Source organism: Oryctolagus cuniculus, chromosome 3 (genome assembly GCF_051225735.1).
Source record: "Oryctolagus cuniculus isolate XC-2025 breed Fujian yellow rabbit chromosome 3, ASM5122573v1, whole genome shotgun sequence".
Classification (NCBI taxonomy): domain Eukaryota; kingdom Metazoa; phylum Chordata; class Mammalia; order Lagomorpha; family Leporidae; genus Oryctolagus; species Oryctolagus cuniculus.
Window position 1 is genome coordinate 36153942 of NC_142869.1, and position 26403 is coordinate 36180344.

General features: G+C 41.2%; 1 long non-coding RNA gene across 4 annotated transcripts; it reads left to right on the forward strand.

Annotated features, from left to right (window-relative positions):
- Positions 1 to 2: 2 nt before the first annotated feature.
- Positions 3 to 24071, forward strand: LOC103348861 (uncharacterized). 4 transcript variants are annotated; one of them, XR_517127.5, is made up of 4 exons: positions 3 to 124; positions 1865 to 1995; positions 14786 to 14972; positions 23193 to 24023. It is a non-coding gene; the product is annotated as an uncharacterized LOC103348861 (long non-coding RNA). The 4 variants fall into 4 exon arrangements; XR_016231932.1 differs by lacking the exon at positions 23193 to 24023 and adding an exon at positions 8229 to 8356 and having other exon boundaries at positions 14786 to 15681; XR_016231933.1 differs by lacking the exon at positions 14786 to 14972 and having other exon boundaries at positions 23193 to 24071.
- Positions 24072 to 26403: the final 2332 nt, after the last annotated feature.

The following is a 26403-nucleotide window of genomic DNA, read 5'->3' on the forward strand; positions in this document are numbered from 1 at the left end:
GGTGAGGAGAGCCGGAACTGACGCCAGAGGGTGCGAGGTGAAAGGGCAAAACGTGCCGGGTGCAGAGGGCTAAGATGGGCCGAACGGGGACGAGAGACGGCCGGCGGCGGAGGGAGAGAGAACTGTGAGGAGGCGGGCAGTACTTGTGGGGAAAGACGTGACGGGGAGGTTTCTGGAGAGACCGGTCGTCTCCCAGTCTTCCAGACGTCCTGGAAGGTCCTGGGTGGCTTTGTCTGGGTTTTAGCTATTTCCCAGTGCCTCTTGGGCTGTGAGAATCTTCATATTTATACTTTTAGTAAACTTAGTTCTGATAGTTTTTATCTGAAGGTTAAATAAGTTCAATTTCATATTAATCATAAAGTGGAAAGCCACTGGTGTTTGCCGTGAGTAAAAGGTGATGACAAAATAGTAAGAAATAATTCATGAAATTCTAGCCAAATACTCTTGGGGTGGGGGAAGTTTGCTTGGTGTTAGGGAGGTGTTAAAGGTATCAGGGCACCAAAATGAGACCTCGCCCTTGATGTAATCAAAAAGAAGCGAGATAGGAAAGAACGCGCTCGTTTTGCAAGGCAGTGTCTGAAGTCACTTCTGCTCGGACCGCCTAACAGTGGTGCTGTCCGCTCTACCTTAGTGCTTCATTCTCCTAGAAGAGCTATGCTTGTATAAATTAACCCAGTTTTCCTTGAACAGCCGTCAGTGTTACTAGAATCTCGTTAACCTGAGGCGCCCCGCCCCGCCCCGCCCCCCTTCGCCAGACTAAATCATTTCCCGGGTTCTGAAGGTTTACAGTAGAAGGCCCAGGACTAGAGCTGGGAGACCCCAGAGGAATGCCAAGGAGGCGCTGAGCCCCTGGATAACAGCCCCATCGCTGCACCGGCCCCTGTGCCATCCGGGGTGGCAGGCAAGAGACACACGTGTCCTGGAGACTGACTGGTCCAAGTTGAAATGTGCAGTGTAAAATACGCACCAGGTTTTTAAAAATAGTACAGAACATTCTTCTTATCAGTTTTATGCTGGTTGAATATTACTTGTTTTATTTGTGGAAGTTAATACATAGTATACAAATTATGTGGATGTCACACCGTTTGATATGTAGTTATAAATGTTACTTCACTGAATTATGCCATGTACATAAGAATACACCCTTGTTTCCCCATGCTATGATCATTGTTATGAATCCCTCATTTGGTGATATTAATATTCCTGTTTGCAAGATACTCCTGTTTGCAAGAAAAAATGGTATATTCGTATACATATATAATACCTACATTTGAAGTGAATGTGGCAAAATGTTAAAAATTGTTAAATTTTCAAACTAAAAACTTTAAAATAATTATCTTTATGCTGATTACACATGTAAATGTTATTTTGGATATATTGATTAAATGTACTAGTAAGATTAAATTCACTTCTTTTTAATTGTTAAAGTATTTTATTTGACCAATTTTAGACTTCTTACAGAAAAAGGGCAAAATTTTAGAGCATTCCTACATGCCTTTTACCTAGCCTGCCTTTAAGTTACTATTTATATAACCACAGCAAAATTATCAAAACCAGGGAATTAACAGTGATATAATCCTATTAACTAGACTACACTCGAGTTTCAAATTTCACCGGTTTTCCCACTCATGTCTTCCCCGCCCCCGACCCCCTGTGCTGGTTGACACCATACATAGGTAAAAAGAGCATGTTCATAACAGAAATATATGGGTTTAATCATCTACACTCTTCTAGGCTCTTTGATGTATTTTGCTTTCAATACCAATGACACCAAAGGTTTATTGAGAACTGCTCTGTTAATCGCTTTTCTAAATACTTCGCATGTATTCAGCAATTTAATCCCCGTCTTATCTCTGCTTTGCAGCCAAGAAACCTGAGGCATGAAAGCTGTGAATTGCACAAGACCCTCATTGAGCTCCAGAAGTGGCAGATCCAGAATCTGAACACAGAGGGAACTCCAGAGCCTGGACTTAGAGCCACTACACTCTTTTAAAGGTACAGCATCAGTTAGTTCCCATTCTACATCTCAGCCTACCCACTGTCAACTCTCTCTCTTCATTTTTCTCTCTTCCTGCATGACAGAGTGGGAGAATGGATGTGGACTCAGTGAGTGTCTGTCCACTGCGCTAAGAATTTCACAGCACAGTATCTTGTATAATGCTCACACAGTTCCATTTTACAGATAAGAAAACTGAGGTTCAAAAATCCCAAGGGGCAGTGGCTTGGATTCCCTTCTTTGACTCTCTGGCTTTCTGTTCTATGCACCTACTCCCCAGTTAGCTGAGCAGCATACATGTTTTGAGTGCTTCCTAGCTTTGAGAGATCAGTGCTCCCAGGGATTCTCTCCAAGACCCTGATGCGCCTTTGCAGGCAGCAGAAGGGGAACATAGCATCCCTTTAGCACAGCGTACAAAACTGGGTAAGTGCCAGATGTCGGTAGCCTGTTCACCTAGGTAAAGGATGTGCGATAACTCTTGTTAGCCACACTGTCTGGTGGAGAAACTAGAGCGTTTGACCTATTTGTAACTAAGCAGGCTAATTCCTTTTACAAGCAGTACAAAGACACAGCCTAGAAAGTGAAATTACAAGGGGTAGGTGCTGCAATGCAATGGGTTAAGCTGCTGCTTTGTGCTTCTGATCCAGCTTCCTGCTGATGCTCCTGAGGCACAGCGGATTATGGTTCAAATACTAGGATCCCTGCCACCCATGTAGGAGTTCTGGCTGGGGTTCCTGGCTCCTGGCTTTGGCCTGGCCCAGCCCTGGCTTTTGCAGACATTTGGGGAGGGAAGCACCAGATGGAAGCTTGCTCTCTTGTCTCTGTTTCTGTCTGTGTCTCTCTGTGTCATTCTGCCTTTCAAATAAATAAGTACATAAAATCTTTTTTTTAATGGAACTGCTTATTGTTGAATGCGGAGTCTGTTATATTAATCAATGCTCACGCCAGTGGCTGAGTGACAGAATATTCTTTAATGAAAGGGTAGAACTGGGCACCACTTCCTGGGGCTGTGCCTTCTAAGTGGAGACTGCGAGAGTCTTCCAGTGACTCCTGAAACCATACCAGTGGGGCTGCCTCAAAAAATATTTTAAATGGTGATGTGATTGAACGATTGAAAGGAGTTATATGCAACTAAGCATACTTTGATGATAAGATGAAGGAGTGAGGTCTCCTTTTATTATCTATTAAAAAGAAAAAAATTTCTATTTCTAGGGGTTCCCTGCTCTGTAATCCCTTTCCTTCACATTATAGAGCCTTCTGTAGTTCCTAAAGATAGCCACTAGATGGAGCTCCTGAACCACATTTAACTCCCCAAACCCACAGCTGCACAAACGTTTTTGTTCCTTTTTGGAAGGAAACAAAAAAAGAAAAACTAACTCCATAAGCCTGCATGCAATGCAGTGTAATGGACAAGATATTCTTAAATTCTTTTATAAAAACAGTTCTAGGAATAGGCCCAGGGAACAAAGAATTCCGTCTCACCAACAGAAGCCATGACTTATTGCCTGGCGTACCCTGACACCTGTCCCTTGAATTGTTCTCTTGAGAGGATTTTGTGTCTGAATTGAAGGAGAGGACTGCCAGGAACACTGCCTGTTTTGTTTTTGCTTTGCTTTGGGGGTGAGGGGTACACTTCCATGCAGATCGGAGAATGAAAGGGGTGTTCTGGGAGGGTTATGCTGGTGAGGGCAGTATTTTGCACGTCTTCCTGCACACACTCCACCATCCCAGAAGCTTGCGTGGCCAGCGGTGGATCTGCACCCCAAAGGGCAGGATGAGTGATTTTGAATAGACCATGCATGCACACCTAGGGCAGAAACAAAACAAGGTGACAAAGACTGCTAAGTACAAAGCACCAGGCATGGCCCCAACACCCTGCGGGACCTGGCCTGAGCCACCGGAGGAGAATGAAGAGATCAGATGGAGGCTTGCACCAAGTCGTCGGTCCAGTCCGTGCTTGGCGTTGAGAGAGCGTAAAGGATGGTGAGAGTCTGAGGCTGGCCAGTCAGTGGACCCTGAATTCACAGGCTGGGCTGCAACACTGGCAGGGGACCAGCCTGCGCTGAGCACCTGCTGCACACAGGGACTCCCGAAGCTCTTGGAAAAATGGAATTAAAAGAAAATGGTCATTTTTTCATGAACTTTTTGAAGACCACCACACATCCATTCAGAAGATAGCTCATTTTTTCTCATTTAAAATTTTTCATTGATGTATTTTTATTTATGTGAAGGGCAGAGAAAGACAGACATCTCCCATCAGCTCATTCAGTCTTCAGATGCCTGCAGCAGGCTGGGCCAGGCTGAAGCTGGGAGCCTGGAACTCCGTCGAGGTCGCCTGTGTGATTGACAGAGAGCCAGCTAGCTGGACCATCACCGCCGCCTCCCAGGCTGCTCATTCACAGGAAAGCGGCAGCGGAAGCAGAGCTAAGACTCAAACCCAGGCCCTCCGATATGGGCTGCTGCTGTCCCAAGCAGTGTCTTGACCACTGTGCCAGATGCCTCCCTCTTACTTTGCTCTCAAAGCAGTTCCAGAATGAAGACTGGAATCTAGATAGCTCACAAGACCCTGCTCAGAGTCCAGCAGGTAGCGAACGGCAGAGCTGGGCCAGTTCTCAAAGCCAGTCCCCGTGCACTTGCGGCAATTTCTCCTCAGTGCTTGCAGTGTGTCGGCGTCAGTGCATTGTTGCATTTTACACCCAGGACAGGTGTAACCAATCGGTGTTACTCTGATCCCCACTTTGAGGATGCAGCAGCCAAAGCACCTGGAGGTCAGGAAGCTCATCTAACAGAACACACCTAGGGAGTCACGGGCTTTAGATTCAGAACCAGGTCAGCGGGTTCTGCACTGTTGCTCTGAACCAAATCACTGCCCAGAGTCCCTTGGCCTTGCGGCAGGTGCTCAGGCTTTGGCCCAGTTACAAAGCCTTGGCCCAAAGGTCTTAACTGCCAGAAGGGAAAGGAACAGGGTTTGCTTTCCCCACGCTGGGAGTGAGACTAGGTAACACTTGTTTAGAGCCTCCTAATGGCCAGTTTCTGTGTTTCTGCTTTCTATGGATGACATCATTTGGATCTCACAGTCATCCCAAGAGAAAAGAATCATTACCCTCACGTTTAGGTGGGAAAATCTGCACCAGAAAGATTGCTTAACATACCCAAGGACAACAATTAAACGAATAGAGGCAGAATCAAAATGTAATGGCTGTTTAACTTGAAGGAATTTCCATGAAATACTGTTGAATGAGAAAGCAAAATGCAAAAATATATAGGCAATGTACATACATAAAAATATACTACCATGGAGAAAAATGTAGGATGGTACATATCAAATTGTTAATCTGGCTTTTAGGGATGATGTGTTAAGAATGCAAAAACATTTATGCATCCATGAAATATACACAGATGTATATTTAGCCTAGGGATTGAAACAGTAGTTATGATGCTGTACCCCAGGACCAGCACTGCGGGTATAGTAGGTTAAGCCTCCGCCTGCAGCACCAGCATCCCATATGGGCATCAATTCAAGTCCTGGCTGCTCCACTTCCCATCCAGCTCCCGGCTAATGGCCTGGGAAAGCAGCAGAAGATGGTACAAATCCTTGGACCCCTGCACCAATGTGGGAGACCTAGAAGAAGCTCCTGGCTCCAAATTGGCTCAGCTCCGGTCGTTGCGGCCATTTGGGGAGTGAACCAGCAGATGGAAGACCTCTCTCTCTGACTCTACCTCTCTCTGTAACTCTTTCAAATAAAAATAAATAAATAAATATTTTTAAGAAGTCATGAAATACATACAAAAGGGCAGTATACAGAAATTAATTTAAACCAGTTAATTGATAAAATTCAGTAGGCAATCTAATAAAATCTTTTGGTTTATACTTCATTATTGTGGATGAGTTCTTCTAATGCTGTATTAGAAATGAAAGTAAGCATAGTATTTTAAGATGGAAACTCCAACTATTTTCAAATTAATGTCAAACAAGATTGAGAATCCAAATACCATTCTCTCCTACTCAGCATTATTCTAGAAGTTCTCGTTAATGCAATAAAATAAGAAAAAGAACTAAGAGGTAAAATCTTCAGAAAGGAAGACACAAAATTGCACATGAAGATAATTATGTTATAAAAGAGAAAATAAACAAATGCATCAACATAACACAGCCATCACACAACTTAGGACCAACCCTAACATGTTAGTCAGGATTGTCTGGACAAAGAGCAATAGAGAAAATGATTTATTATAAGAAGTTGGCTGGCGTTATTATGGAGACTAAGAAATCCCACAACCTGCCACCTGTAGAAGGCATAGGAAAGATGGTAATGTAGTTGTGGTCTAAACCCAAAGGCTTGAAAGCCAGCCAAGCCAGTAGTGTCAGAGCAGATCCAAGTTTGAAGTCTGGAGAGCCAGGAGCTCTGATGTGAAGGGCTGGAGATGGCTGTCCCAGCTCAAGCAGGGAGAGCAAATCCCCCGCCCTCCTCCACCTTTCTGCTCTGTTCGGGCCACAAATGGATTGGGTGATGCTCACCCACATTGGTGAAGGCAGTCTTCTCTGTTCAGTCTACCAACTCAAATGCTAGCCTCTGCAGGAAACACCCACATGGACACACCCAACAAGTAATTTTTTAAAGATTATTTATTTTGAAAGAGTAGGATAGAGAGCAGGAGTTTTTTCACCCACTGGTTCACTCTCCAAATGGCTATAAGGGCCAGCATTGGGCCAGGCCAAAGCCAGGAGCCAGGAGCTTCATCCTCACCTCCCACTTGAGTGGCAGGGGCCTCAACACTTGGGCCATCTTGTGCTGCTTTTCCCATTAGAAGGGAGCTAGATTGGAAGTGGAGCAGCTGGGACCTGAACCAGTTTCCATATGGGATGTTGGGATTGCAGGCAATGGTTCTACCCACCCATGGTGGTCACATGCTGGCCCCCATCAATAAAGTTTTATCGGCATACTGGGCATCCCTTAGCTCAGTCAAGTCAATACATAAAGTTGACCATCATATTAGATACCTTTTTTTTTTTTTTTTTTGACAGGCAGAGTGGACAGTGAGAGAGAGAGACAGAGAGAAAGGTCTTCCTTTGCCGTTGGTTCACCCTCCAATGGCCGCCGCGGCCGGCGCGCTGCGGCCGGCACACCGCGCTGATCCGATGGCAGGAGCCAGGAGCCAGGTGCTTTTCCTGGTCTCCCATGGGGTGCAGGGCCCAAGCACCTGGGCCATCCTCCACTGCACTCCCTGGCCACAGCAGAGAGCTGGCCTGGAAGAGGGGCAACCGGGACAGAATCCGGCGCCCCAACCGGGACTAGAACCCGGTGTGCCGGCGCCGCTAGGCGGAGGATTAGCCTAGTGAGCCGCGGCGCCGGCTTAGATACCATTTTTAAGTTGTCAAAACTTATTGATACTGTTTCACCTCCTCTGTTACCTACTACTGACCATATTTCTGCACTGCTACATTTCCCTAAGCCTTAAAATTACCATATTCTTCCTTTCTCTACCCATAATCATCAATTACTTTTTCCTTTGGTAGAGGGTAAAGGAACCCCCTCCTCCCACCCCTTATTTTGCTGAAGTATGACTAACCATTAAAATTCCCTTACTATGCCAAAATGTTTCCCTTTTTGTTGATAAATATTTTTAGAGCAGCTTTAGGTTCACAGTAAAGTTGAACATAAATCACAATAAGTTGCCTTGTATGAGTGTCCCTACAGTCCACACCACAGAGCTGTATTTTTTACCATCAGTGAACTTGCACTGATACATCATCACCAATCAAAGTCTATAGTTTACTTGGACTCCCTCTAGGTGTTGTACATTGTATGGGTTTGGACAAATGTATAATGACATGTATCTACCATTTTAGTATTATACAGAATAGCTGCACTGCCCTCAAACTCCTCTGTGTTCTTCCTGTTCCTCTCACCCTCTCCCCTCTCCCCATTCCAACTCCTAATCCTTCTCCTGTCTCTATTGTTTTGCCTTTTCTGGAATGTCATATAGTTGGAATCGCATAGTTGGTAGGCTTTGCAGATTGGCTCCTTTTGCTTGTGATATGTATTTAAGTTTCTTCCATGTATTTTCTGAGGCTGATGGCTTATTTCTTCTTAGTGCTGAATAGTATACTGTCACCTTAATGTACTACCATTTATTCATTCATTCACCTACATCTTGGTTGCTTGCCGGTTTTGACAGTTATTACTAAAGCTGCTATAAACATCTTTTTTTTTTTTTTTTTTTTTGACAGGCAGAGTGGATAGTGAGAGAGAAAGACAGAGAGAAAGGTCTTCCTTTGCCGTTGGTTCACCCTCCAATGGCCGCCACAGCTGGTGCACTGCGGCCTGCGCAGTGCGCTGATCCGAAGGCAGGAGCCAGGTATTTATCCTCGTCTCCCATGGGGGTGCAGGGTCCAAGCACTTGGGCCGTCCTCCACTGTACTCCCGGGCCACAGCAGAGAGCTGGCCTGGAAGAGGGGCAACCGGGACAGAATCCAGCACCCCGACTGGGACTAGAACCCGGTGTGCCGGCGCCGCAAGGTGGAGGATTAGCCTAGTGAGCCACGGTGCCGGCCTGCTATAAACATCTGAGTGCAGGTTTTTGTGTGGATGTTTGTTGTTTATTAATTCTGGTAGATGCTAAGGAGTATGGTTGTTGAGTCATATGGTAAGAGTACACTTGGTTTTGTGAGAAATTATCAAACCGTCTTCTAAAGTGGATGTACATTTATGCATTGCAACCAACAATGGGAGTTCCTGTTGATCCAACCTCGCCAGCATTTGGTATTGCCAGTGTTTTTGATTTTGGTCATTTTAGTGGGTGTTTGGTAGTATCTTGCTTTAGTTTATAGTTGCCTTATAATTGACATGTGATGTTGAACATCTCTTCACATGCTTATTTGCCATATGTATATCTTCTTTGGTGAGGTGTCTATGTAAATTCTTGCCAGTTTTTCATTGGGTTATTAATCTTCTCATTGTTGAATTTTAAAAGTTCTTTGTATATTTTAGATAACAATCTTTTACCAGATGTGTCTTTTACAAATATTTTTCGCAGTCTATGATTTGTTTTTTTCATTCTCCTGATGTTGTCTTTTGAAGAGCATTAATCTTAATGAGGTCTAGTTTATCAATTTTTTTATTTCATGGATGATGCTTTTGGTGCAATACTTAATTTGATTTTGTCCAAAACAAATACTTAATTTGCTTTTATTTTATGTTATATTCTAGGGGGTTTATAGTTTTATATTTCATATTTACATCTATTATCCATCTGAGTTAATTTTTATGAAAAAATGTAAGGTCTGTGTCTAGAATTTCTTTTTTTTAAGATTTTTATTTATTTATTTGACAGGTAGAGTTACAGAGAGTGAGAGAGAGACAGACAGAGAGAAAGGTCTTCCTTCTATTGGTTCACTCCCCAAATGGCCGCCATGGCCGGCGCTGCACTGATCTGAAGCCAGGAGCCAGGTGCTTCCTCCTGGTCTCCCATGTGGGTGCAGGAGCCCAAGCACTTGGGCCATCCTCCACTGCCTTCCCAGGCCACAGCAGAGAGCTGGACTGGAAGAGGAGCATCCAGGGCTAGAACCCGGCGCCCATATGGGATGCCAGCGCCGCAGGCGGAAGATTAACCTAGTGCACCAGTGCACCAGCCCCTAGAATTTCTTTTTTAAACAGGTGAATGTCTAGTTGAATTGGTTACAAAAGACTATCTTTCTTCCATTTATTTGCCTTTCCTCTTTTGTCAAAGATCAATTAACTATATTTATGTGGATGTATTTCATTTATGTGGGTCTATTCTTATCTGCTCATCTATTTGTTGTTATTTCATCTACTTCACTCTGTCAATATCACTAGCTTCATAGTAAGTCTCAAAGTCAGGCACTGTCAGTCCTCTGACTTTGTTCTTAAATACTGAGTTGGCTATTTTGTATCTTTTGCCTCTCTATATGATATTTAGAGTCAGTTTGTGGTTATTCACAAGGTAACTTGGTGACATTTTGATTAGGATTGTGTTGAATCCATGTCAAGTTGATAAAGAACAGGAATCTTAACAATATTGAATATTTCTATTCATGGAATATCTGTTTAGTTCTTTGCTCATATATTTTGAGTTTTGTAACATTACATGTATAGAATTTGTAAGATAGTTTATTATATTTATACATAAATATTTCATTTTGGAAGGGTGTTATGTTATATGGTAATGTGTTTTTAACTTCAAATTCCACTTGCTCATTGATGGTATCTAGGAAATCAGTTGACTTTTACATATTAACCTTGTATCCAGCACATTTTACAATAAGTTCCTGGATTTTTTTTTCAAATCTTTCAGATTTCTACTTGGACTGGCATGTTGTCCTTGCATAAAAACAGTTTCATTTTTGCCTTCTCAATATGTAGGCCTTTTGTTTCATTTTCTTGTTTTATTGCATTAGCTAGGATTCCCAGAATGGTGTTGAAAATAGTGATAAAGGAGACATTCTTGCTTTGTTCCTGGTCTTAGTAGGAAAGCTTCAAGTTTTTAATCATAAAGCGTAACATAAAGAATTTTTGTAAATGTCCTTTACCAAGTCTAGGAAATCCTCCCCTTCCTAGTTTGCTGAGTTTTTAATCGCAAATGGGTGGTGGATTTTGTCAGGTGCTTTTTATGCCTCTATTGATAAGGTCATGTGATTTTTCTTTTTTAGCCTGATGATATGATTTTTAATATTGAACCAGTCTTGCATACCTGCGTGACTTCACTATCCCATGCTCATGTGGTATAAATCTTTGCATACTTTGTTGGATTTGATTCATAACATTTTGAAAGTGTTTGCATGTATAATCATGAGATAGTGGTCTTTTTTCTGGTAATATCTTAGTTTGGTTTTGTTATTAGGGTATGTTGATCTCATAGAAGGAGTTAGGAGATATTTCTTCTGTGTTTATCCTCTGGAAAAATATGTAAAGTAGGGGTATCATTTCTTCCTTAAATGTTTGCTAGCCCATCCCAATCTGTTCTGTTCTGGAATGTTATTAATTATTGATTTGATTTATTTACTAGATATAAGCTCATTCAAATTGCTGCTTCTTATATGAGCTTTCATAAAGTCTTTCTTTTAAGAAATTGGTCCATTTCATCTAGGTTATCAAATTTGTGGGAGTTTGTTAGTAATGGCTTTCTTAGCCTTTTAATGTCCATGGGCTCTGTATTGATGTCATCTTTTTCTCATATTAGTAATTTGTGTTATCTCTTTTATTTCTTAGTTAGCCTGGCAGAAGGACATTGAAGTAATTGATCTTTTCAAAGAAACAGCTTTCGATTTTGTTGATTTATTATTTTCAACTTCATTGATACATGTTCTACCTTTTATTATTTTTGTTCTTCTGCTTACTTTACATTTAACATCTTCTCTCTCTCTCCCTCCCTCCCTCCCTCCCTCCCTCTGTCTCCCTCTCTCCCTCCCTCTCTCTCCCTCCCTCCTCCTCTTCAATGTGTTCAGTTTTTCACTTGTTGCAAGAATGCAATAGTGACTTCTAAGTTTCTAGTATGCTGGACTGCAAACCAGAAGTCTGTGTGTGTGTGTTTGTATTATATTTTCTTTATATTTTAATATGTATTTTAAATACTTGTTAAATTAGGCAGTAATTAATAGAATTTCAGTGAATGAAGCAAAATCAATGTTTAAAAAATACAGATAAATGTCAAGTTGGTCACCGGTGTATTAGCCATGATTCTCCAGAAAAACAGAACCGATAGGGTGTGTGTGTGTGTGTGCGCGCGTGCATACACACACAAACAGATTTATAAGAAATTGGCGCACATGGTAAGAGAGGCCAAGTCCCAAGATCTGTAGTCAGCAGTCGAGGGCGCCAGCAGAGCCAATGGTATCACTCCACTCCAACCGCTGTCAGACCCAAGACATAGGAAGAGCCAATGTTTCATCTAAGAGTGAAGGCAGAAAAAAGGAAGGTCCAGTTTGAAGGCAGTCAGGCAGAAGGAGCAGTTCCCTGTGACTGAGGAGAGTCAGTTTGTTCCATGGAGGTCTTCAGTGGGTTAGATGAGGCCTGTCCACATTGGAGAGGGCTATCTGACTCAGTTCACCAATTCAAATGGTAACATCCAGAAACACCTCACAGATACACTCAGAAGAATGTTTGACCAAATATCTGGGACCCTGTGGTTCAGTCAAGTTGGTACATGAAATTGACCATCACAACCACATGGAAAACTAGAATTGCCCTTGCTAAGAATTGAATGTCTGAATCAGCTGGGTTGTTTGATAGCATCTACCCTTCCTGTGCAGAGTATTTAAAAGTTCCAGATGGTTTTTCAAAGTAGATCCTAGGGTGACGGCAGCAACAGCATGGAGCTCTCACTTCAAGATGAGGCAGGGATTGGTAATGCTGGTTGCTGCCAGGGTGAATCCTTTCTCTATAGGAACAAATGGTGAAATAAAATAGAAAAGCAAGGACTAAGTGGAACATTAACATTCCTGCATAAAGGGTGATAAGAAGTGTAGAGGTTCATGCATATACATATGTTTGTGTTTCATGAAATATTGTTCAAAGTCCCACATGGGAGGCCCTAAAAAACTCCTGGCTTTGGCCTGGCCCAGCCTCAGTATGTTGGAGCCATTTGGGGAGTGAACCAGTGGATGGAAGATCTCGCTCTTGCTCTCGCTCTCTTGTTCTCTCTCTCTGTAACTCTGCCTCTCAAATAAAATGAATGCATCTTTTTTAAATAAATAAAGACTGGGACTATGGTTTTGAAACTGCCCATCACAGAGTCAGTGCTTTCACACAGGTCCCTGGGTCACTCAGGGTATTGAAGATGAAAGGAGTAGGTCCCATCCCAGCTCATGTACCCACCTCAAAAAAAGAAGCTCCACTTGAAACTGCTTCTTATGTGGATTTTTATGGAAGATTTCATTTGAAGAAAGAATTCTACAGTTTGAATCACTTGGAAGTTTCTAGACTGCAGAGTCTCTAAAGTCCCCCAGGCTCCAACATTTCACGAATCTATAAACACCGAGGAGTTTAATCACACACCATTTGTTGAAATCTGCAGTGCCAGAGCCCAGTTTCTACAAATGAAATCATAACATCTTTCATCAAGACTGAAAAAGCTCTTGAAGGTGGGCTGTAATTTTTCTCACCTAACTTGAGTCTTTCTCTTTAGAGTTGACTTTTAAGAGCAAAATTCTTAGGAAGATAATTTGGTGCTGTAGAAAGAATAATGGTTTGTAAGTCAGAAAACCTGACTTCCAATCCTAACTGTAGTATTTTGTGCGAGGTAGTTAATCTCTGTAGGTCTTCACCCCTACCCTTGCCTAAACACAGAGTAGAGAACTTTTTTGGCTTAAAAACTGCAAAACAGAGTGCCATTCAGAGCAAGAGAGTCACTGCTTTGATTCTAAATCCAATGTTTTAAAAAACTTGAGATACTAGTACTATTTATTTCACAGTGAAGATAAAGGAAAAAATATGCTAGGCTCTCCAGAACTTTTGCCAGCGTCTATCATCTTGAATAAATATTCATAAAATAACTGAAGTCAATATGACATTAAAAATGAAGTAATTCCAACAGTAGATACACTTGTCCAAATCCACATAACATATAACACCAAGAGTGAATCATCCCAGTGTTAACCAAGGCCTTTGAGCGATAATGATATCTCAATGCAGGTTCATTATTTGCAACCAATGTACCACAGTGCGGATCATGGAGGAGATTCTGCATGTGTGAGGATGGGGTATATGAGAGCTTTCTGTACTTCTCAATTTTGCTGTGAACCTAAGACGATTCAAAAAATACAGTTTATTAATAAGTACTTGGAATTGCAAAATAAAATGTTGTCTTTAAATGAAGTAGTTTGGACTCATACCATGGGTGCTATTCTTCTTTGTCAGATTTGTATGGGTTGAAGCACATTTTTCTAAGGCCATGGGACAGGGTTGATTTATAGACCATGCTTAGAGAACTTGGAAAGTTCAAGAGCACACACTGATGTGAAAATCATATGGGGGTTTTGGGTAGGTCATCAAAATGTTTTGTAATCCAATAGCTGGAATAATCCTCCCGAGGTTACCAGGGCCAGCCTCAGAGTTTGAATCATGGGCAGATGTGAATTGAGTTGGCCAGCATTCCAGAGACAGAAACTCGAAGCCAGATCTCAGTAGGCTGTTCCAAGGTTAATTAACTGCTCCATTTTATGAATTCCTTCTTGTTGCTCAATCAAATGCTCAGCAATTTTAAGCTAGTTCTTTCTATTTTGATCACTAAAAATATTCAAAGTCCATGCCCTTCACATTACAACCACTCTCCTTTTAGAGATGATACTGGGACTCCAAGTAAAGCAAACCCAGATCCTTCAGGCTGTCTTCTACTTCTTCCCCCACCACCTTTTTCTAGTTCATATTAGATAACACAGTCGAGGAGACAAGCTTGATAGACGAACGAAAGAGAAAAAGAGAAACTACAAGATGAATAGAGATACAGCAAGGTGAAACTAGAGAGCTAAAAAGCCTTGTAAACACAGCTAATGTACCATCCATCTGTGGTTTCCAGGGTCTTGAATTTCCCAAGATGAACTTTCAAGGGTAAATTAGTTAACCAGTAGGGAACTCAGCTTTTCACTTTACCAGGTAATGACATCAAATAACTAAATTTTGAAAATCAACTGTAAACTACTGTGATGAATTCATAGGCAGAACATTTGACACCAAAAAAGTAGGGGGAGTATATTCCCAAAATAATGGCATGTTCTCTACACTGATTTTGAAGCTCACTACTTCCAACTATGTTTTTCTCATTTCATTGCAGGCAAATGATACTTTGCCAAAGGAAGTACTCCAAGGCCCTGACATTTGAAGTGCACTAAACTACTCCGTTCTGAACATGCAGTTGAACAGAAAAGCCCCAAAGGCTGCAGGGAGAGGATGGAAATACCCAGGCACATGTAATTCTGCACAGTGGGCAGAGTCTTCTTCATTTGAACCCTCTTCAGAAAGTGAGTGCTTCAGTGAAGAAGGGCACCAACCAATCCTCGTTATGCTTTCAGTAGATACAGCTGGTTTTTCACATTGATCTTGCATTCTGTACTCTTGCTGAACTTAGGAATCAGTGCTTATAGTTTTTGTGGTGTGGATTCTTTAGGGTTTTCTATATAAACAATATGTCAACTGCAGAGGTTTTTTTCTTCTTTTCCAACATGGATATCCGTACTTCTTTTTCTTGATGACTTACCCTGGCTAAAACATTCTGTATAATATTGATTGCAAGGGGCAAAAAGAGACATACTTTTCTTGTTCTTACAGCAAACATTTTTCATATTTTCACTACTGAGCAAGATGTTAGCTATGAATTTTTCACAGATGTCCTTTATCAGATTGAGGAAATTCCTGTCTATTCCTAGTTTGATAAGAATTTTTTTAACTTGAAAGAATGTTGTGTTTTGTCAGATACTTTTGCTCTGTCTATTGAGATGACCCTTTGTTCTGTTAATAAGGTACGTTGTGTTGCTTGATTTTTGTATTTTCAACCAACTTTGAATTCCTGAGATAAATTCCATTTGATCCTTATGTATAATCCTTAAATGCTACTTTCAGTTTGAAAGTATTTTGTTGGGATTTTTTTTTGCATTTGTATTCACAAGGGATATTGATCTGTAGTTCTCTTGTGATATCTTTATCTAGTTTTGGTATTAAAATGATGTGGGTCTCACAGAATAAGCTAGAAAGTATTCTTTGGGGGATACTTAATCAAGAAACAATGGAGAGAATCAACAGAAAACTCTCAAAATGAGACACAAAAATCAAGAGAAGCTATTCTTTATTAAAGAAATAACTTGCTACTAGGCATTTTGTATACTATCCTGTGAACAAATATATTTTCAGGAAGTTAGAATTTTATACAACTGGTAGCTACATGGTAAAGCTAGACACAAGGAAGTGACCATTGTCACACAGAAAATACCTGCATGAACCAATGACTAATTCCTAATGGGAAAAACCTGAAATTTACTCCTAAAATCCCACTGTAGGTTAGAATTTGTTGAGTAGAATTGTGTTCACATTTACATAAAACATGTATAAAATGTTCAGTCCTTAATCACAGTTCAGTTGTTTTCAATGAGAGTGGCAGAAACTTCTAAGTGTCCATCCATTTTCTGTTTTTGGCTTTTCAGTAATAGAAAAATGGAGAGGGACACATAATTATGCAAAGAATACATTTCTCAATCACCTTTGCAGGTAGATAGGCTATGTGTCTGGATTCTAGCCAATAGGAAGTGAGAGAAAGTCCTATACAACTTAAAAGTTGTGCCCTTAAAAAGATAGGAATATGATCATCTCTCTTCCTGTTCCTACTTGCAGGAATGTGAAAGGGTGAAAAGTGAAGGAGCAATTTTAGACCACAAGACAGAAGCCATATGTGGAGCATGGCAGAGCAAGGATCTTGGATCCCCAATATCATTAATTTTCTTGAATCATTTTACTCAGGTCATTAAATAAGAGAAAAACAAATTTCCTTCTTGTTTAACTGGCCTTTGTGATAGCAGCCAAATTAGTGTCCTAGCTAACATAATCTTTGTGTAAAATTCCAGGATAAGACAAGAAAATTCTGAGCTATTGTTGAAGACTAACATTTTAATCTAGCAGACTTTCAATTCTAGTCATGATTTTTATATTATAAAAAAGTGAACAAAAGAAAGATAATATCCTTTCAGAATTCTGCCTTACCAAGGATTTCTTCCACCATTTATTTCTCTCTTCTTGCCCTTTCTTGAACATAATTTAATCAAATCCCCTTTTCCCCCCTCCCCCCACAAAAACTGCTTTCATCAAAATCAACAATGACCTCCAAGAAACCAAAATTCGGGGCTTACTCTCCACCCTGTGTGTACGTGGCCTGGCAGCGTCTGATGCAACTGTGTGTTTTCTCCTCTTTGAAACGTCTCACTGTGTTTCCAGAGCGCCTCTCGCTCCGGGATTTCCTGCACCCTCACTGACGGCTCTGTCTCAATTTCTTCCACATCTCCCCCGCCACACGGAGTGCTCCTTGGTGTCGCCCGGAAATCTGTTTTCCGTCCACATGCACTTTCTTGGTGATATTATGCAGTCTGGTGTCAGTTAGATGCTGCAAATCCATTTTCATTTCTGTCCAGCTAGAATGTAAACCTTATGAAGGCAGGGTTCTCTATCACCTTCTTCTGTGGTATGTCTCCATACCCAGAAGTAGGCCGGGTGTGTTTTGATGCAGCATGTAAATTATTTGTTGAATGAATGAAGAAATAGAAGCCACTTTGCCACCTAAGTAATCTCCTTCAAGTGTGTAATATTTACCTTCTTCTTGAATGTCCTACTAAAGGTCAAGGAGAACCCACATGCTTGCTCAGTGTGTGAAGTACATGCAGAATAAATTTCAACTCTGTTTCTGGGGGCACAGCCAGACTGTTTCATTAGCATTGCTTTTGCCAGCTATACAGAGGGGGTAATGATGATGATTTCCTAAGTTGGTTCTAAGAATTTATAGCACTGCAGAATACAGAATGGCATGCCAAAGTCAAGAATAGGCTTTAAATAAAATGAATGCTTGTTAGTATTCAGCTCTTCTTGTCTGCAAATTCTAATCCACAATATGAACTCTTAGGCCCATAAACAATGCTCTAATGACGGCACTTTCAAAGCATGGTTACAGGGTCTCGTTTTCTTCTGGGTAGAGTTACCAACCAGTTGCACTCAGTAGGATGCTAGAGCCTTCAGGAAAGAGCACGTGTGTCTAATTATTTACATGCAGGCTCAGTGAGTCCTGAAACAACCTGTGCTTACCCACAACTGAGCCAGGGACACCAATTGGCTCTTCCCTGTAGGAGCGAAGCTAATAGTGTACCCAAGTTTAATGCCTGGTTGTTGTCTGAGTGAGCAGCTCTGAGTATCTCTATGTCCTTATGCACTCATATGTGTGTAAATGTGTGCCTGAGAAAGTGTGTCTATGTCTGTGTTCTGAAAACACTTTGTTCAGATCTCCAGGAAAAGCAAAAGCTGATGGACTATTATCTGAAAATCTATAAGTAAGCATATAAAGCAATATATTCAGGAAGGAAAATACTTCCTTTCTGGGAACCTAAATTCTCAGAAATGGTATCTTCAGGGCTTGGACTTCATATCTCATTGCCAGTGCTTCAAGTTGGCAGTAGAGAGCTCCCACTCACATCTGAGAGAAATGGAGGGAATGAGAAGAGATAGTTTTGGGGACCCTATTGGTTGTCTACCAAAAAAACACATTTCCTACTTTCAACAGGTCTCAATTTCTGTGCATATTTCCAATTCAGCCCTACATACAGCTCACATTCTACTTAGCCAAATGCCACAAACTTTTCCTTCAAAGAACCAGATAGTAAATATTTTAGGGCTTGTAGCTACCTATGTTCCTGTCACATATTCTTTGGTTTTTAAAAAAAAATTTTGCTTGGCTTTGTTTTTAATAACCCTTTTAAAGTGTAAAAACTTTTTTTGTATCTCATGAGTCAAAGATAGGGCATGGGCAACTGGATTTGAGCCACAGACTATAGTTTGCCAGTCATGTCTGTTTCCTTGTGCTAGCTCCATTCCCCTTCTGAGTAGATACTTTAGAACAGAACAGCTGATCCAATTCCAGCTAATGAGATGCGATGGAAAAAAACCTGCTTGATGGCTCTAGGGAAAATTTTTATTTATGTATATTTGATGTGTATAACATAATGCTTTGAAAGATTTATACATAGAAATGGTTACTGTAGTCAAGTAAATGAATATATCCATCATCTCACATATGTACCTGTGTGTGGAGGGGTATATATGGTAAGAATACCTTAAATGCATTCTCTTAGCAAATTTTCAGTTTACAATACAACATTGTAACTATAGTCCTAACATTGTACACATTTCCTCTTTACATTTACTCATCCAAAATACCTGCAACATCGTACTTGAGGGTTTTTGGAACTAAAATAATATTAGTTCAGGTAATCTTTCTAAATAGCAATCTAAGAGGGGGGTGAAGGGGAAAAGGGGAGGGCCAGGGTACACAGGGCTCTGAGGGACTGCGTGTTGCCACTTTATCATTTAAGTATTCTCTTTTCCCCTCCTCTTTTCAGTCCTATTCTCCTTACTTTCTGAATCAGTTACAAAGCTCTGGGATGCAAGTAACTGAAAATATCGATTCAGGTTGGCCTGAATAGTGATAAAAATTACTATCTCACAACTGTAGCTGTAGGTTCAGCCGCAGGATGGGCTCCTGGCATGGGACAGGTACCGCTCTGCTTTCACTTCCTGTGAGCCTCCTTGTCCTGCTTCCTCGCCGTGTTAGCTAACTGGCCAGAGAGCTGCAGCAGACAGCTAACGGGAGGTCCAGGAGAACCAATGGGGAAGCTCCAACCTGAGCAGACGGGCCTGGGACTCAGGAGACCCAATAGTGTCATTGCAGTTTGAAGACAGTAATCTCAAGACTCAGAAAGAGCTGACGTTTTTAGTTCCAATGCAAAGGGAGAGAAAAAAATCAGTGTCTCAATTCCAAGTCAACCAGGCAGTAAGAGTCCTCCCTTACTTGGAATAGGGTCTGCCTTACTGTGCTAGGCAGCCCTTCAACTGATTGGGTGAGGCCCACCCATGCTAGGGAAGGACATCTGCTTTACTCAGTCTAATGCTTTAACTGTTAACCTCATCCAGAATAACATCTAACCAAATCTCTGGGCACTTCTTGGCAAGTCAAGTTAACAAAATTAACCATCACAAGCTATCATCCTTGAATTCCTGGGTCTGCATATACAAAGCAAGCAGAGTTGCATGTATAGCCTCCAAACTTATCTTTGATCTTTGCTTCTGGCCCAGAAACTAGGGAATAATGGAGTGCTAGGGGAAGCAGAGGTCATGGCCTCCTTTCTGAGCCTTTTCTTTTAGCACTGGGGAGAGCATGGAAAAATTAGAGTTAAAGATGATATTTCTGTTTACAGTAGGATTAGAAATTTAAATCCTAACATTTAAGAGTAATATTTTAAAATAACAAAAAGACTATGACTTATAAACTTTTACTCTTCAGTTTTATTAGTTTATTTAACGCTACAGAGTAAACAGCCTTTTAGGCCCTTATGCTTGATTTTTATGTCCCCAGATGAGCCAGGTAAAGAAAAATGAGACTTAAATGTACAATTCCACATTAAACTAGAATTTTCAAGAGTGGCATGATTTGGGAGTAAAGCATTTGTGTCTGAAAATTTACATGTGCCTGTGTAATTTTAAATATATATGAATTTCTTCTACTTCTCATTTTTGTGTAATAGGAGCCGTGTTTCTAGGGATCTGAGAGTTTAAATTATTTTCATAAAAGAGTATGAGCTACCTTTATAAAAGGTGGAGCATGTATCTGAGTGAAATGAAATGGACATCTTTTCATTTGATTATCGTTTAGCCCCTGCCTGTATTCCTGCTGAACTATGGTCTCTACTTTTCCCTTATTGAACTCTTCCTTTAGTGGAACATTGAGCCTTTGACTTTAATGTAAATTAAAAATATGTTATCTCAAAAATTAGAAAAGATAGACTTTTAAATCATAGAAGATTTTGAAAGGCAGGAAGGTTTATGAGAATAGCATGGTGTCTGTGGTTTTTCTAGAAAGGATCCTCAAATTTTGGTAACAAGGAGGCATTTTTCATTCTCCCAAAGCCTTCTTCTCAGGAGGATAGGGGAGCATGGAGCAGGGAAAGCCACAGTTAAAACAGTGCAAAAGATAAGACCCTTCTTTACTAAATGGAATTTTGGAAAACCACAGAGCTCTGTGCTGGAAGTTATAAAGATCTTGGCACCCCAACAGGAGATGATTAAAGAGCCACTGTTGGATTCATTGGTTTGACACCTGACACCCTGCAAATATTCAAAAGTAAAAATAACAGGAAGGAAAAATAAAGAGCTCTATAGAAGTCACACAGCGTAGTAAGAGCACAAAAAGCATTAGAAGTAATGTCAGCACTTTCTAATGGGAAGTGAAAGACACATGAGGAACTCTATTTCAAGAAATCAAGCAAAGCTCCGTGAAAATGAGGGTACTGTTCATGAACTTAAACATTTTTTTTCTGGGGCTTTTGGGTTGTGGACAGGAATTATTTTTAGACAAAGTGCATTTTGCTATTTCATTGCTCGGGCTGCATACTTAGTGAATTTTCAGGCCATCAAGCAGATTACATAGCCTAGAAAGCCCGAGAGGCAGGAAAGAACCTTAGCCATTACACAAGAATGTGATTATATAGATCCCACCAGCACGGTGTCAGCACCAATAATACCACAAGTGTAACACACCTAAGTAACAATATCCTGTTTTTAAAAAATTAAAGAGAAGACAGTTAATTGCCACTCTTTGCAGATCAAATCTGGTTACACCCTTCTAGACGGAAAACTTTCTTCCTACCAAATAATGCATCTAGAAACCTTCTAAAATGGTGTGTGTAAACCCCATCCTACCTAAGAATTCATTTCTTCACCTTCTGCCAAGTCAAAAGAAGTAACAACCGGTTTCTGATTCTTTCAAGGCCCACAGAAATAGCCCTGTGAACAACAGAACAAGTGAACAGTGAACAAGGGTTCACTGATCTTCAAAACTATGGCAAGGGGTAGGAACATAGGAAGCAAAATATTTGGAATTGGACAAATTTTTTTTAAATTTTGGTATTAAGTAAAAGAGAATAAAAATGCTCAGCATCTGCTTACTACCTAGGCCATAGTCAAGGAACTGAACCATTATCTGCTTAACAGGGGCAGGCTGTCAATATTCTCCCTGTTTGAATGCCTTCTCAGCACCCCAACAGGGTCCCCTCCAGAGACCTCCATGAGCAAGCCAATGGGAGAGTGGTCAGAAGGATCAGAAAGCTTAGCTAACAGTTTGCCAAGCCAGATTCATTACATTAAAACAGATACACTGTATATTTTAACGTCAGATATAAATTTTGGCTGCTTTTCATTGGTGGTTGGGTTTTTGGGTTTTGTTGTTTTTTTGTTTTGTTTTTTTTTTTTTTTGTTTTGTTTTTCCAACAAGAATGAAATCTTGTGGGATTTAGAGACTTATTCTGTAATTAGTATATGAGAAAAACATCTTTGTGCTCTGGCTGCTTAAAATGAAACTATTGGTAAGGCCAAAAACAGGATTACATTTAAAACTCACAGCTACATTGAGAGGTACAATGATCGTCTGTCTATCCTTTGTATGTGTGTGTGTGTGTGTGTATGTATGTCTGTATATATGTGTGTGTGTATATATATATATAAAACAAAAACCCAGTAAGTTAAGACTCACAGAGACAAGTCAGCTGCCCCTGCACAGTGGTGATTTAGAGCTCTGGCTGGGAGGCAAGTCTGTCCTGGGTCCAAAGGGGTCTTCCTCTCCAGTTACCATTAGACTTTTTTTTTGAGTAGAGGGAGAAAAAATATAAAACTTTGAAAGAGATTCATTTCTTTTTAACTTCATTGTTTCATACAAACTTTAAGTCTCCTGGACCCTTGGAAAGTGTCAAACATGTTGTAAATACCAATAGCTAATATGTGCATTACCAATCTAGTGTTAATGAGATCTCACATTCTTAAGCCCTAAAATAGATGCTTATTTGTCAAATTTTCTCTTTTCAGGGTGAAATTGACAGAGAAAAATCATGGGAAAATAAAGCTATTGTTCTTTTTTCTTTGCTTACAAATGTGTTTCACTGAAGATGAGTTTAAAAGACACTTCTTGCCTGGATCCCATGGGTTTTCATGATAGCCAGTAGGAAAAAAAAAGAAAAAAAAAAAAAAAAAAGACGTGTGGGAGAGACTGCGTTACTAACCTCAGCAGGAAAGGGGTCGTGTGCTGCTTCTGCTGTGCGCTTGCTAAGTCCAGTGTGTTCTGTGCTTTGAGCCAGTGCCAGTTCTGAAAAGGGCAAGATGAAGTATCTGAGGCTTGACCAGAGAGGTTCACTTGGTGGGTGGGGAGTTGATGTCCTTTTTTAGCAGACAAGTTAAATGCCAGTGGGCAAGAGGTGGTAATATAGCTCCTCAGGGAGGTATAGGCAAAGTCTGTTGAGGAAGGAGAGTTTGGATGAGTTCGATCTCTGCTTGTGTACTTGTGAGATGGGCAATGGCACAGTCAACACCCCCGTGTCTCAGGCTTCCGATCATGAAGTATTGTAGGTGGGCTAGAGAGTGTAACCATTGCACTCTGGTTTCCCTTCCAGCATGCCACCCTCATCTTAAGGAATGTGCGCACACTAGGAAGATGGAGACTTCCTGACCGCGTTCCTCAGCAGTGGTAAGAGAGGAGACAGTTACCTCCTCAGGTAAGCCCTGGTCAGAAAAGAGTGGGACACTGGAGTGGAGAGACACGGACCCAACCTTTGTCTTCAGTGACCCAGACCGAAGGCTTAAAAAGCCCTCGGAATTCTTGCCTGGCCCCACAGAAACTGACTGTGTCCACCCAAACTGTTGGTAAGGAATCTTCAAGAGCTGAGCCTGCATTCTGACTCATCATAGTTGTTTCCTGATCAATAATTTTTTTTCCTCAGATTTCCATGAGTACAAGTGCCCATTCCTTAGTGTTCTGCCTCCCTCTTTAGATAGGTCCCAGGTATGAAGCCAAATAAACTCAATCAAAGGCCATCCACCCTCCACCGCATTGCGCCATAGCAGACAGCGTTATTCAGACTCTCTGATGCTGTAAAATGAAATACATTAGGCTTCTTTCAGATTCACCCAGCTCAATATCTACAATGAATTACTTTAAGAGTCCCTGCAACTTGAGGTGGGGCAGCAAGCAGAACTATTTTCCTGCCCTGATTTTGTCACACAGTGGGCAATGACAAGAAATGTCCAGTTCTTCAGTGCATGTTTGTCCTGATCTCATGCATTATCTGTGTTTCTCAACTCTGACTTGTCAGGATCCCCTGGGGAGTTTTCAAAAAATAATGTTGGTGTCCCAGCCCTGGTGCTTCTGATTCAATAGTCTGGTTGTAGTAAACAGTTCAGGTGAAGAACTGCAAATCCCAAAAGTAGTACATTCTCCATTTTTTGGAAAGATTTTATTTATTTATTTGAAAGGCAGAGTGCCTCTGCCTCTCTGTAATTCTGCCTTTCAAATAAATAAAATCTCTTAAAAGAGAGGGAGCGGCAGAGGCACAGAGAGAGAGAGAGGTGTCTTCCATCCCTGATTCACACCCCCAAATGGCCGCAGTGGCCAGAGCTGGGCAGAACTGAAGCCAGGAGCCAGGAGCTTCTTCTGGGTCTCCCACATGGGTACAGGGGCCCAAGCACTTGGGCCATCCTCCACTGCTTTCCCACGCCATAGCAGAGAGTTGGATCAGAAGTGGAGCAGCCAGGACTCAAACCAGCACCCAAGTGGGATGCTGACACTGCAGGCGGTGGCTTTACCGGCTATGACACAGTGCCCGGCCCCTGAAATCCATTTTTATAGGTAGAATTCTATGGCCGTGTCTGAGGGAAGTGGCTTAGTGATGTTTCCTGCTCTTGCCTCTTACATACATCTTCTTTATATTTGACTTAGAATGGTTCAATGACTTATTTCAAAACTCAGAAAAAGTCCAAATTCCATTTTAGGTAGATCTGAATAACTACAGTCCTTTTCATCCTGTTACAGTTGAAAAGTGCCTTCCTGATGTACATCAGATGTTACTTTTCCCATTTTAAAGATGAGAAAATCAACACCGTAAGAGATGGAGTGATTTTCCCCAGGGTCAAACAGGGGGAAGTGGCAGAACTGGTAGAACCCAGGTCTTGTCTCTGTTCTTCCTACCCTAGCCCACTGTCAGGGTTTCTTTGCAATCCTGTCAAACCAGTACTGCAATCTAATACTGTTTTCTGTCATGCTTTTTATCTTAAAATGCATCCAGGAGTCTTGTTAAAATACAAAATCTAAGTGATTATGTTTTTAATTTTAACTTTAATTTCTATTCTCCTGCAAATGACACCAATGCTGCTGGTCCTTAAGCCACATTTTGAGTAGCAAAGTCATTTTAAAAAAATCACAAAATATGTCCTTTCAAATAATACTGAGCATCACTTGTCTTCTGGAAGCCCCTGATATAACACACATGTCCTGCAGTAAACCATCAGATCCTTGGCGCGTCCCCCTGGCCAGAATATGTGTTACTCTTTCTGTAGCCAGACTATCATTATACTCATATCTGGAACTGGACCAACAGCTGGAGTTGCAGCAGCCACTGGCTGTAATTTCTCTCTCTCTCTCTCTCCCTCTCTCTCTCTCTCTCTCTATTTCTATTCCTCCCTCCCTCCCTGCTTTGCTTCTGATTCTCTCAGGCCAGCCGGATAAGACCCATGAGGCCACTGGGCCATCTGGCCATGCAGCTGGCCTGGGCTTCTGATTCTGAGAACATTATGGTGATTCACTCTGTGCAATCCAAATCCTTAGATGACATCTTCAGTTCCTGGAAATAAACTGCCTAGGCCCAGTTACACTGACAAAGAGTTTTGTCTTTGAAACCCATTAAAATAGTGTTTTACTGACACTAATGGAGATGTTCTTTTTCCGTTTCCCCTTATTCTTAAAATAACCAAATTGCTAATTATATGTGTAGTATATACAACATCCTGGAGAGTACCATGGACAGAGACCCCAACGATGGATTCGTTTCCATTCTTGCTATGGAGTAGACAATTTGGGACAAAACTTTCAGCTTTTTCATCCTTTAAAAATTTAGAGGATGGAAGCCTGCACTGCTCTCCAGCAGTCTTTTCCTGGTACTAATGTCCTTGACAGTGGCTCTATCTTTACAAAGTGAAAGAAGAAATTCTTTTAGAGAAAAATTTTCTTTCTTCCTACTACTTACTTACTTCCTACTACTTAAGTGTTTCCTCCTGCCCAATTGTTCTACAAGTCATTTGAACATTACCCATAGTACTACAGAGCCATCCAATCTTAACCAGTCATTTTTAAGAACTGCTCACTTGTATGGCATCCAAATTGAAACAGGCATCGCTGAGAATGCAATTATGTCTTGAAATACCAGAGTCCATCTCAATTCCTGAGTATCAATTAGAGTCTTCTTTCTTCCTGATTATCTTTGCTCCCTCATATTGCTGGCATTTTGATGAATATGTAAATTCACATCCGTGGGGATGTTGAAGAATACTAGTTTGAAATAATCAGTTTTTCCCTCCTAGTATTACTCTGTTTCCCTTCTCTCAGACAGTCCCAATCCCATGTTCCCATAATTTGCCTCTGCCTTCATCGTCTTGAAGGCAGAACATGTTTGAGAAAAAGACAAAACTATCCCCCAAGAGCCTTTTTTACCTTTACTTAACAAAAGTCCTTAGGATAAGGGAAGTTTCAAAGAAACCCAAATAGCCCCTAAAGACTGTCCCAGGTGCCAGGGAGAAGAGAGCTGGGACGAGAGACAGAGAAGACCTGTGCCT